Source organism: Oryzias latipes, chromosome 1 (assembly GCF_053564925.1).
Source record: "Oryzias latipes strain Hd-rR chromosome 1, Olatipes_Hd-rR_3.1".
In the NCBI taxonomy this organism is placed as follows: Eukaryota; Metazoa; Chordata; class Actinopteri; order Beloniformes; family Adrianichthyidae; genus Oryzias; species Oryzias latipes.
In genome coordinates, this window is record NC_136237.1 from 36,221,902 (window position 1) to 36,234,063 (window position 12,162).

General features: G+C 41.4%; 1 long non-coding RNA gene across 2 annotated transcripts; it reads right to left on the reverse strand.

Annotated features, from left to right (window-relative positions):
- Nucleotides 1-1,330: 1,330 nt before the first annotated feature.
- Nucleotides 1,331-5,833, reverse strand: LOC111947447 (uncharacterized). 2 transcript variants are annotated; one of them, XR_013658602.1, is made up of 4 exons: nucleotides 5,188-5,833; nucleotides 2,603-3,660; nucleotides 2,201-2,517; nucleotides 1,331-1,813 (listed from the first exon to the last, which is right to left on the reverse strand). It is a non-coding gene; the product is annotated as an uncharacterized LOC111947447 (long non-coding RNA). The 2 variants fall into 2 exon arrangements; XR_013658601.1 differs by lacking the exon at nucleotides 5,188-5,833 and having other exon boundaries at nucleotides 2,603-5,148.
- Nucleotides 5,834-12,162: the final 6,329 nt, after the last annotated feature.

Consider the following 12,162-nt stretch of genomic DNA (forward strand, 5'->3'; position numbering starts at 1 on the left):
TGTGAGGGCGCATGCTAAACGACAGATGGAATACCAGGTTACCAATCCCACCGGGATCTGATGAACATCTTTGTTCAGACCAAAGGGCAAAAATATCCCTTCCTCTGTGAAATAAATTGAGAGGGTTGCGTCAGGAAGGGCAACCGGCGTATAACATTGCCAAGTTAACCATGCGACTCATCCTCGAAAGAGAGGTTGTTTCGCTGTGGCAACCCCTGATGGGACAAGCCGAAAGAGAACGACGAGTTTACGGTGGCGGAGAACCGCTATTGCAGCAAAAAAAAAAAATAAAAAAAAAAAATAACTGCAAATAAGAAAGAAAAGCTGCGAAAAATAACCGCCATCACAGTAAAAACAAAAACAAACAAACAAAAAAAAACTGTCCTAACATAAGAAAGCTACAATGGGAGTGAATTGGGGATTGTTTTGCCGACAGGTCTCTGTCTGCCAGCCAGCCAGCAGCCCAGGAGCTCGCTCACTTGTAGGCAGAGACCCGCTTGTTGCATTTTTTCCTATGATGGAGGAAATATGTTAAGAAAATTCAGCTCAAAATTACATTTCTGAGTATTTCTTTAATCAGATCATTGTGAATTAGGAGCAGACGAAAAGATGCTGTTTGAAAAAGAGCTTGTTTGTGCCAAAAAATATATTTGGTGAATAACAAGCTCTCAGTAATGGGGAGGGGAATTGGGGGGGGGGGGGGGGGGGGTACTCTGCACCAGTGGTCTCTCCCAAGACTCAGAGGTAAATTTCCAATGAACTACTGCGACTCTGCAGAAACTATATCCTAGAAAACTACACAGTTTTTTTTTATTTTATCCAAAAATGGTATAATCCTAATTAAAAGACGATTAGAAAGGCCTTTACAGTGGATGATCAAAGAGAAGCTTTAAACAAGCTATACCTGGACCTCCTCTCCATTCTAAATTCACTCATGAAAAGTGTACAACTTTTTTGTTATTTTCTCTATTGTTACAATATTTCATTTATTTATTTTTATATAGATATAACGCACAGTGCTTATTTCATTCACATCTTTCAGTTTACTTCCTGTTTTTTGGTTCATTGAAGTGTGGCTTTCCATTCACACTGAAGTGAACTGCACCAGAATACATTAGCAAGTGAACCGAGAAGTTAATTTCCAGAGGTGTAAAAAGTACTCAAAAATTTTACTCAAGTGAAAGTACAAGTACTTAGGGAAAATTTTACTCAATTAAAAGTAAAAGTATCTGGCTAGAATCTTACTTGAGTAAAAGTAAAAAAGTACTCCATTAAAATTGTACTTGAGTATTAAGGAAGTAAAAGTAAAAGCAAGAAAGAAAACTAGAGATTCTTGTTTAAGCTTTTAATCTCAAAAAACATTAAATGAAATGCATACAAGGTTTTATCCTGCTTTAGAACTGTTTGTATTTAATTATCAAACTATAAGACAGACAATCTAATGCCAGTACACGCTACTCAAAGTTGTAAAACCTCAGATTTAACTTCAGTAGAAGCTGATTCTCAAAATTGTTAGTGTCAAGCCTAGCTCTTTTGGGGCTGAAAAGCAATCCTGCAGTGCTGAAAAGCCTCTCACAGGCAGCCGATGCGGGAAGAGGTGTATTAGTCTTGATAGAGAGGCTGCAAATAGCAGGAAACGTGAGCAGAGACTCCCTGGTGTCTGAAACACAGGCCAGATATCCATCCAACTCTTTGCTGGCTTCATGTGTTGTCGGTTTCAAAGAAGCGAAAAAATCTTCATCATCAGATGAACTGTTGGCCAATTCCTTCTTGTGGTCCAAAGGCTCCAGATGCACTCTGATGTAGTCCATGCCTACAAGCACAGTGAGCAGACACAAAGAAAAGTTTGGTTGAGGGGCTTCTGACTGGGAACAAATTTTATGGATTTTGTCATTAACTACATTTACGTGCAGTCATCTACATCTAAAATCATGCAAATCCCTTATTTTAGCATAAAATCTAACTGCATTTCCAAACCACATATGATACATATGAGTTTGGTTTCAAGAAACACTGAGGGATAACTACAACCTGCTGCAAGAATACTTTACATCAATATTCATATTGAGATCACAGCCAAAGATGGGATATAACATTCCTAAAAAGTGCAAAAATAAATAAATAAAAGAATAATTTTGGTATGGCTCAAAGGTTGCCCAGATTAGAATTCGTCAAGTGTATGTTGCTTGCATTCATTTACCTCGTTTTATGATGGTTTCATCATTTGTCCAAGAGGTCCGAAATTTAGGGAGAAGGATGGCAGCTGCTATGATCTCAGGATCTTCAAACATATGCTTGAATCGTGTTTGGATTCCTTGTTGTAGGGCATCCACAAGTGGGTCACAGTACCTGAGAGAATGGTGGAGTCGCTGAAGTTTCAAGCTTAACTGATGGACACTAGGCAGCAGCCACCCCAGCTGTGTATTCGTTTCCGCTTGCAAGATGTCGAGTACTTTTGCAACTGGACGCATTGTGTTGGCCCACTCTGTCAAGAACAGCATTTCTGCTGGATTAAACCTACAGGAGAAATCAGCATAATCAAAGAGTATTAAACAAAAACAACCCACATTTGTTTACATCGATAGAGGGGAAAAACACTTACATTGGAACCTCAAGAGAGGTGCATATATTCCGAAGTGCGCCTTCTCCTGCTTCTTTGCAAATTTGAAGAATTCTGTCAACAGCCATAAAAGTTGAATTCCACCGCGTTTGGTTTGGCCTTAAAAGCTGAAGCCGGCTTTCTGATTCAACAGCTTCAGCTGCTAGAGCCGATCGGCTGCTTTTATTCCATAAAGCTTGGCATTTGCCAAAGACAGATCTGTAGAGTTTCTTGTAGTGTTCATTTGAGAGAGCTTTTTGGGCATCAACGCTTGAGACTAGGTTAAGTAAGTGACAGGCACACTTTTGATGTTTTGGTAGCTGGAATTCGAAGCCATCGTCTTGGTCCAGGACTCGTGAGGCATCTTGGAATTCCACACCATCACTTCCCTCACCACAGCCTTCAGAATCAGTGTCATCACTTTCACACCTTCTTGCCTCAGTCTCGATATCATTGTTTTCCACACCAAAAACTCTGAAAGCCTTCATAAAGTTGGAACCACTGTCTGTGGTTGTGCAAACAACCTTGTCACGTATTTCATACTCTGAGTGGATATCATTCATGGCACTGGCCAGTACCTCAAAAGTATGAGAGCCCATTAATCTTTTGCAGGCAAGTGCAGCGGAATGTCTTTCAAGACTTCCAGGGTTGATCCAGTGAGCAGTTACACCAATGAATGACTTTCTACGTGCAGTCCAACAATCCGTTGTGGTTGCAATCCATTCAACTTCACTCATGGCAGCAGTCACTTTCTGTTTCATGATCAGAGCAGCTTCAGCTATCTTGGAGCGTAAAGTAGGCCTTGTAATGACAGAAATGCCAGGCTGCAGTGTACTAATCAGCTCTTTAAATGATGGCAGATCAACAGTGCTGAAAGGATGAAGTCCTTGAATGATGTACCTTAATATAGCTTTGTTCACAGTGACTGGAGACACATGTTTGACTGGGAAAACTGAGTCAACTTTCAGTTGCTTACTGCTGGAAGCATGGGTGGAGGTCCCGATCTTTCTCTTCTGTGCTGTCAATTTAGAGTAGTTTTTGAGGTAATTTGGGTGCATTCTCTGTAAAAACAACAAATAAATATTTATATTGTATGCAATAAATGTAACAATTACACATACACTCTCTGATTACAGCATTAAAGGGTTAGTTCACCCAAAAATGAAAAGATGTCATTAATGACTCACCCTCATGTCGTTCCAAGCCCGTAACACCTCCGTTCATCTTCGGAACACAGTTTAAGATATTTTAGATTTAGTCCGAGAGCTTTCTGTCCCTCCACTGAAAATGTATGTACGGTATACTGTCCATGTCCAGAAAGGTAATAAAAACATCAAAGTAGTCCATGTGACATCAGTGGGTTAGGTAGAATTATTTGAAGCATCGAAAATACATTTTGGTCCAAAAATAACAAAACCTACGACTTTATTCAGCATTGTAGCGTCACTGCGAAGTCGTGAACGCGGATTGACAACAGACCCGGAAGAGAATACAATGCCGAATAAAGTCGTAGGTTTTGTTATTTTTGGACCAAAATGTATTCGATGCTTCAAAAAATTCTAACTAACCCACTGATGTCACATGGACTACTTTGATGTTTTTATTACCTTTCTGGACATGGACAGTATACCGTACATACATTCTCAATGGAGGCACAGAAAGCTCTCGGACTAAATCTAAAATATCTTAAACTGTGTTCTGAAGATGAACGGAGGTCTTACGGGCTTGGAACGACATGAGGGCGAGTCATTAATGACATTATTTTCATTTTTGGGTGAACTAACCCTTTAATAAAACTGACATTTGCAGCCAATTGCACACTTTATAATGTTAAATACTTGTTGATTTTAGAAATACAGTAGCATTTAGTGACAATCAAACATTAATTTTATTTCTGATTATATTGACAAAAACACAGGACTGTAAGGCTGACATGACAGGGTGAATTGATTTCATTACATTAGTTTTGATGGTAACACTTTTACAATAAGGTTCGTTAGTTAACTACATTAGTTAACATGAACTAATAATGAACTGCACGTATACATGTTAATTTCAACATTTACTAATACTTTATATCTTGTTAACATTAGTTAATGCACTGTGAACTAACATGAACAAACAATGAACATCTGTATTTCTATTAACTAACGTTAACAAAGATTAACAGATACAGTAACAAATGTATTGCTCATGGTTATTTAATGTTAGTTAATACATGAACTAATCAACCTCATTGTAAAGTGTTACCGTTTTGACAATACAACATGTTTGGAAAAAAATTTCTCGCTTGGTTTTCTTGTGTTTTGCATGAATTCAAACACAATGAGAGCACGGAATGATAATGATTATTCAAAGCTGCAATAGGCGCCAAATTTCCCGTGGACCTAACGTTACCAATTACAAATGCATTTTAGCATTTTATTACGTGAGCCTTATATTGTCAATCGCATGCATTAGTGAAAATAGGCCTACTACACATATAAAAGGCGCGCCATCAACGTCAAAACATGCACACCCAAAAAAAAAAAAAAAAAAAAAAAAAAAAAAAAAAACTATCAGTAAAACAAAATACTTAATGTACTTACCTCAATATGCTTCCTTAGGTTTGATGGCGAACTTTTGAAGGCCGATATTTCTTTATTAAGCGGGAGACAGAGGACACATTTCATCTTGAATGAATCTTTATTTACACCACTTAAAGAAAAGAATTCGCGAAGATACGGCCACGGGTGCTCTTGATCCTGTGGCTGATTTTGGACTGTGCTGCTCGCAGCTGCTGATGAATCACATACTTCCTCCATTTTCTTCCACTGATTGACTGTTATAATTTCCCTAATTTCCAGGTCAAGGTGCTGTGCATTGTGGTAATAGATGTGACATGACGTCACTTCCAAAGGACCAATGAACATGTCTGACCAATTTCATATAATGTGAAAACGATTTTCATAGGCAGAATAAATAACATTTAAATTAAACTGGGCATCAGCGCAATTCAATTGGTTTGGTAATAGCAAGGGAAAATAGAATGAAGTGATCTCCAAAAAATAAGTACTTTTTGACTGTAAATAAAATTGTAAGGAGTAAAAAGTACTTTTTTTTCTAAAAAAATGTAATTAAGTAAAAGTAAAAGTATTGATTTTTAATTGTACTCAAGTAAAGTAAAAATCCCCAAAAATAATACTTAAGTACAGTAATCAAGTAAAATTACTCAAGTACTTTACACCTCTGTTAATTTCTCAAGCAAACCAGGGCTTACTTGTTTGACGTGTTGACAACCACAGAGTAGAAGCATTTGCTTCTGGTTCAACCTAATTTTCTGAGAATTATTTTACCACAAACCTTTCTCATCTGACACAGACGTGTGGTTTTCCTCTTTCTAAATCAACTTTGGAAAAACCCCTCTGCTGGTAAATCCAGACTGACAATCTAATTTGGTGACAAAGTTTAATGCATGCGAAGTGCTCTGCAGTGAGCCTTGCAGTGGGGCTTCATCTTTCAGTTTTTCTTAAATTATTTAACTTTTGGGTGCTAAAATTTTTTATTTCATTCAGGCAATCTAGAGCTGCGGCAGGAGATTACACCTTCAGCAGAATCGAGGACACAGACATAAAATTCAGCAGCTGCCGGAGTGCAGTATTGGGGAGAGAGGCCTGTTGGTCAATACGGGAGCTACTTCACACATTTTTAGCAATGGTGCAAAGTTTTCAAACTTTGATAAAACCTGTAAATCAGAGATGCACTGCGTGGAATCAGCAGATGGGACCCAAAGCTAAGGCAAAAAGTGTGGCACAGCAAAGAGAGGATGCTGAAGTTTTCCTGATCGACAGCACAGGACCTCAAACATTACGCTGAGATGCGCATTGTTTATTCTAACACACCCAAAGGACTTTTTCTTTGTGAAGTCAGCCACCCTATTGGGGACAACAGTCACCCTTAAACAAGGACAGGATGTGCTACTCTACAAACTGTCATGGTGCCTCCCGGAAGTATAGCCCCTCAGAAAGCACCACCACACCCATTCTGCCGCCCACCTGCATCATTGGGACCCTTACCTGGGACATTGAATCCAAGGTTCTCCAGGCTCAAGGTGAGGAGACTGACCACCCGCCAGCTCCAAGGGGTACACTGTTTGTGCCATCCTCACTTCGCTCGGACGTCATTTCCTGGGGTCATTCCTCTTGTGTGGCGTGCCATGGTGGGGTGCACCGGACCCTTAACCTACTCCGGAAGAGGTTTTTCTGGCCCTCCATGGATAAAGACGTCCGCGAATACGTCTCGGCGTGCACCACTTGTGCCCGTTCCAAGGCGTCGTCCTCTGCTCCAGCGGGGTTACTTCACCCACTCTCTACCCCCAATCGTCCATGGTCTCACCTGGCTATAGACTTTGTCACTGGGTTACCCCCCTAACGAGGTAATACAGTCATTCTCACAGTCATTGACCGCTTCTCTAAGATGGCTCACTTCATTCCTCTCCCTCAACTACCCACCGCCACTGCAACTGCTGAAATCATGATTAATCATGTCTTCCGTCACCATGGTATCCCCGCTGACATCGTCTCCGACCGTGGCCCCTAGTTCATCTCGCAAGTCTGGAAGGCGTTTTGTACGGCCTTGGGGGCCACGGTCCGTCTCACCTCCGGCTATCACCCACAATCCAACGGCCAGGCAGAGAGAGCGAACCAGGAACTGGAGGCAGCTCTTCGCTGTCTGGCGGCACAGAATCAGCAGGACTGGTCCCAATACCTCGTCTGGATCGAGTATGCTCATAATACTCATCCCTCCACTGCTACCGGGATCTCTCCTTTTGAGGCCGCCCTTGGGTACTCACCACCTCTGTTTCCATCTCAGGAACTGGACTTGGCAGTGCCTTCCGTTCAACACCACCTACAACGTTGTCAACGTGTGTGGAATCAGACGAGGGCTGCTCTCCTCCGCACCAAGGAGAACAACTGCCGCCTAGCCAATCGCCGCAGGGTGGTGGGACCCGATTACCAACCTGGTCAGAGGGTCTGGCTCTCAACCCGCAACATACCCATCCAAGCATCCTCCAAGAAACTGGCTCCCAGATTCATTGGTCCTTATGTCATCGAAAAGGTCATCAATCTTACCTGCGTCCGTCTCCGTCTGCCCAAGGCCCTCAAGGTACACCCGTCTTTCCATATCTCGCAGGTCAAGCCAGTTCAGGACAGTCCTCTGTGCCCTCCGTCCACTTCCCCTCCGCCTGCCCGGCTCATCGACGGCGCTCCGGCCTATGACGTCAGCCGGGTTCTGGATGTCCGTCGTAGGGGTCGTGGGTTCCAGTTCCTGGTCGACTGGGTGGGCTACGGTCCGGAGGAGCGCACCTGGATTCCCCGCTCGTTTATTTTGGACCCCTCGCTCATTGAGGATTTCTACCGGGCCCACCCAGATCGCCGCCCTTGACCGCCTGGAGGCGGTCGTTGAGGGGGGGGGGGGGGGGGGTACTGTCATGGTGCCTCTGTCAGATTCCTCCCCTCTCTGCTTGGTTCCTGATGCGACTCAGCTGCGACCACTTACCTCATCACCTGCCTGTCTTCTTAAGGGACCCGATCAGTATTCATCACCAGTCCGTTGCCCCTGATGGTGCATAGTATGGTCGTCATGTTCATAGCTCTCGTTATTAAGCCTTGGTCTAAGTCTCGCTCTCTACCTTGTTCCCAGGAATCCATAAACACGAGTGGTCGTCTGAGTCTTCTTCATCCACGGATCCAAGCCACAGCATTCCCTCCTGTCACGCCTCGCCGCGGGTTCCTCCAAGGATGTCAACTCCACCAAGAACAATCCACAAACCAAGAATCAATATTAAAACCTTTTTTCATTCCACCACGTACTCACCTGTGTTTCTTCCGGGTTCCAGCGTCTGGGTCTATTCGTTACGCTCGTCATGACACAAACTTTGACATAATGAGCATGGAAAGTTATATTTCTAGCAAAATGTGGTGAAGGGAAAGTGATAAGTGCAACACCTGTCAAGATTTAAAAATATGGGAAAGGTTTTGAGTCACTGCAACTTAAAATATGTGCTTTGATTGCAAAATGTGGGTTGTAAAATGCAGATTAAGAGCAAAGCAGAAGACCTTAGCAAGAGTTTGTTCAGGGAAAATTTGTACAACTTTCAAGATCCCAATATTAGAGCAGAGACTTCTGTGCAGATTTAGTGGCTCCAACCACTAGTAACCCTTGTGCCATCCTAGGCACTTTAACGTTGGGAGTTGGGTCATCTAGACCCACTAGAAAGTGCACTGAACCTTTTTTCTTCAATGATTTGTGATCTTCACTGGTGTCCATGGATTAAATGAAATCTTTCCACCTTTATCCACCTTTGTCATGGTAGGGAGAACACGTCAATGTAAGGGTGGGGTCATCTAAGATAGCACAAGGGTTAAGTCTATTGGTGGATTCAAATATGAACTATTGTTCACTTATGATTATTCCTGTGCAGTTTCTGTCCAATTTTTGAAGATGAAATGTGATTCACTGGACCAACAGAGACATTTCCAGCAGATGTTGGCCCTTTTAGAAGGGTAATGTCTATCACATCTGACAGTGGCACAGAGTTCACATGCAGAGAACTATTGTTGAACTATTCTGTCCAAACAAAACAGATGCTTTAAAAAGGAAACACGAAAGACTCCTAACCAAATGCAAACAGGTCAAATCATTACAGGTCAGTCTTGTCAAAAAGGCTAAACATTGGGTCTCTATTCTGTGTATTTAATCAGTGAATGGGAAATCTTGATTCTTTCAGAGCAAACCAAATGGTCTATTTGGCTATTTGGGTTTTCAATCCAAAACTCATCAGATTCAGAAATATAAAAATGTCAGAAGATCTAAGTAAGTCAAGTAAAACAAACTAAGACAGAAGAGTTAGAAGACAATGCTGGACATGTCTGAGTAATGCGGTTTAGCTGACAGTCTCACAGGAAAATGACATGAGCTATGAGGGCATCCAAGGGTCAATAATGGGAGACAAACATCCACAAAGTGACACATCTGATGGAAAAAGGCAACAGGAGCAAGTGTAAGGAGTGATGAGTCTGCCAGCAGGAGATTATTTAATATTTGTTGTGATTTTGTAACTAGTAAAAGTGACACAGCGGAGATATACACTACCATACCAACAACACAGTGCTATGTGGTGTCCCACATACATTTGAAAAAGGCAGTGGAGTCAGTTAAATTGAAGCAATGGTTTTGAGCTACGAGGTAAGGGGACAAAAGAAAACAACACTCTTGTTCTAGTCTGCCTAAAGCCAAAAAAGAAGTGAGTGTGTTATTTTATTTCTAAACATTTTTACATAAGTACCAGTTGGGGTGTTAAGAAGTTGTATTTCAAACACTCGAATTGAAAATATAATTTGATTGTCAATGTCAACTTTGCTGTAATGTTTGGTTTTTACCACTATGAGGCATCTGTTTGGTTACCCCATTGCTATGACTTAAGCGAGAGAAACTGTGAGCCTTTGTTTTAAAAAAACTAAAGCTGTTAATGTTGGTTTCTTGTTCCCAATAGGGGACAAGAGCTTCTATCACTTTTTATCTATCAAGTTTGTTGCTGGTAAACCCATAGAACTAAAACAAAACAAAAAAAACCCAAAAAACTGACCAATGTTTCTATAAATTATGAAGCAACCTTTAAAAGATCTTTTATTAGGAACAATCTGGTTGTTCCAGCATGTGAATAGTTGATTGAAAGTGAGATTTGGATGATGATGCAGGTTTTACCAGAGGACAGCAACAGTCGGAAAATGTTGTTGCGTTGTCTATGTCAACTTTTTAATGGATTCTTCAAGACTTTCCACAAAAACAAGGTTGTAAAAGATTGTCACCCCCCCCCCCCCCACACACACATACATGCACACACATCCCTCTCTCTTTTCTGTCGGATCCAATAAAAAACAGTTAAAAATATAATTACTATTAAAATAAATAAAGGTAAGCCTAAATTACAAGAGGGGTTTATACAAATATACACCTTGTGAGTCAGAAGATTCATGCTGTAACAGTAAATTATGTCCAATGTGAGGCCTTCAGCTCTTAGCTATTTGCTCAGCTGTTGGACAGGACAAGTTGGGGAAAAAAGAAAGAAAAGTATTTGTTTTTGCTGCATTTTGTGGCCTCTATACTTCCAGGAGTTTCTTCATAGCTTGTTCATGTGTTGTGAAACTGCGTTCAGGTTCTGCATCTCTGAAATCAAACTCCACGCACTGCAGCTGTCGTTCTCTGGCTCTCATCTTTTGGGGATGTGGGAGAACTCCACCAGAATCCCTGGAGTTTTCCTCGATCTGCAGTTTGTGGGCGGCCAGCTCGACAGTCACGGATGGCAAATGCCACTGCGTTAATGAAGGAGGGGCTGCTGCAAAGCAGACACTCCGCTGCTTCTTTCCTTCTTCTCTTTTTTTTCATCAGCAGCTCATCCGAGTCCTTGATGCACAGCAGCCCCCAGCCCATCCCACACGCCTCCGGGCGCTGCGCTATTTCTCCCCGCGGAGTGCTGCAACTCTCCGCCAACAATTCCTTCCAGTCCGACAGTGACTGCTGCGCATCCTCCCGGCACCCCCACCCCCACACTGTCACTCTGGCTGCGCCTTCCACCCACGGGAGGGTTGGAGACCAGAAAAACAACAGCGGCTTGATTTTCCCCATGAAAGAAAACGATCAACTAAGAACCATAAAAGATAAACTGTTACCATTATTATTATAATTATTATGTGATCTAGGTGAACATACCTCCAGTGAAACTTGTTATAAATTTCAAGAATCAATGCACTCACATAAAGATCTACAAAATCTCAGTCTTTCAGATCATCCATCACCTTCTGGGATGTATGTGTGTGTGTGTATTTGGCGGGGGGGGTGGGGGGGGGGGGGGGGGGGGTGTAAACTTTAGTCTCCTAGTTTGTTTGGGGGAAAAAAAAGGGATTTTTCCTTATTGTTTCATGCACAAACACAGAAGTAGAGATATGACAAATTGAATCCATAAATATAATGATCATCAAATAGTTTGGCAATATCTTTTAGCAATCAGTTACAAATCAGTATCTGATCCAGAACCAACATGTGGTCAGAACCTTTTTCCAACCAGAGAACCAACCTAATGAAGGAAAAAAAAAATTAAACAAACAAAAACAAAACAACAACTTCGCTATGGAGTTTATGCATGAAAAATCCTTATGTGTTTTGAAAAACATATGCTTTTAAAACTCAAATAGAATTTAGGCATGATGTAAAACAGCTTTTTTTACTTTTATCCAACACATCCCACATTGACAACAAGCCACGCCCACTTTCTCGTGTGTTTGTTTTTGTCTATAATTAAAGTTGCAAATCTACTGCTTTAGCGTTTCAAATGTTTTAAATTTTTCAAAAGAAACTTTGAAAGTATAAAAGTTACGTTTTTTTAAATAAAGAAAAGTCTACTTTATGTGTGGGGGTTGGGGTGGAGGGTCTTTAAAATGCAATGTGAAAGGCGAGCTTTTACATCATTTTCACTTTAATTTGATTCTGTTTTCTGTTTTCTTTTGCGCGGCTCAAAAATTTAA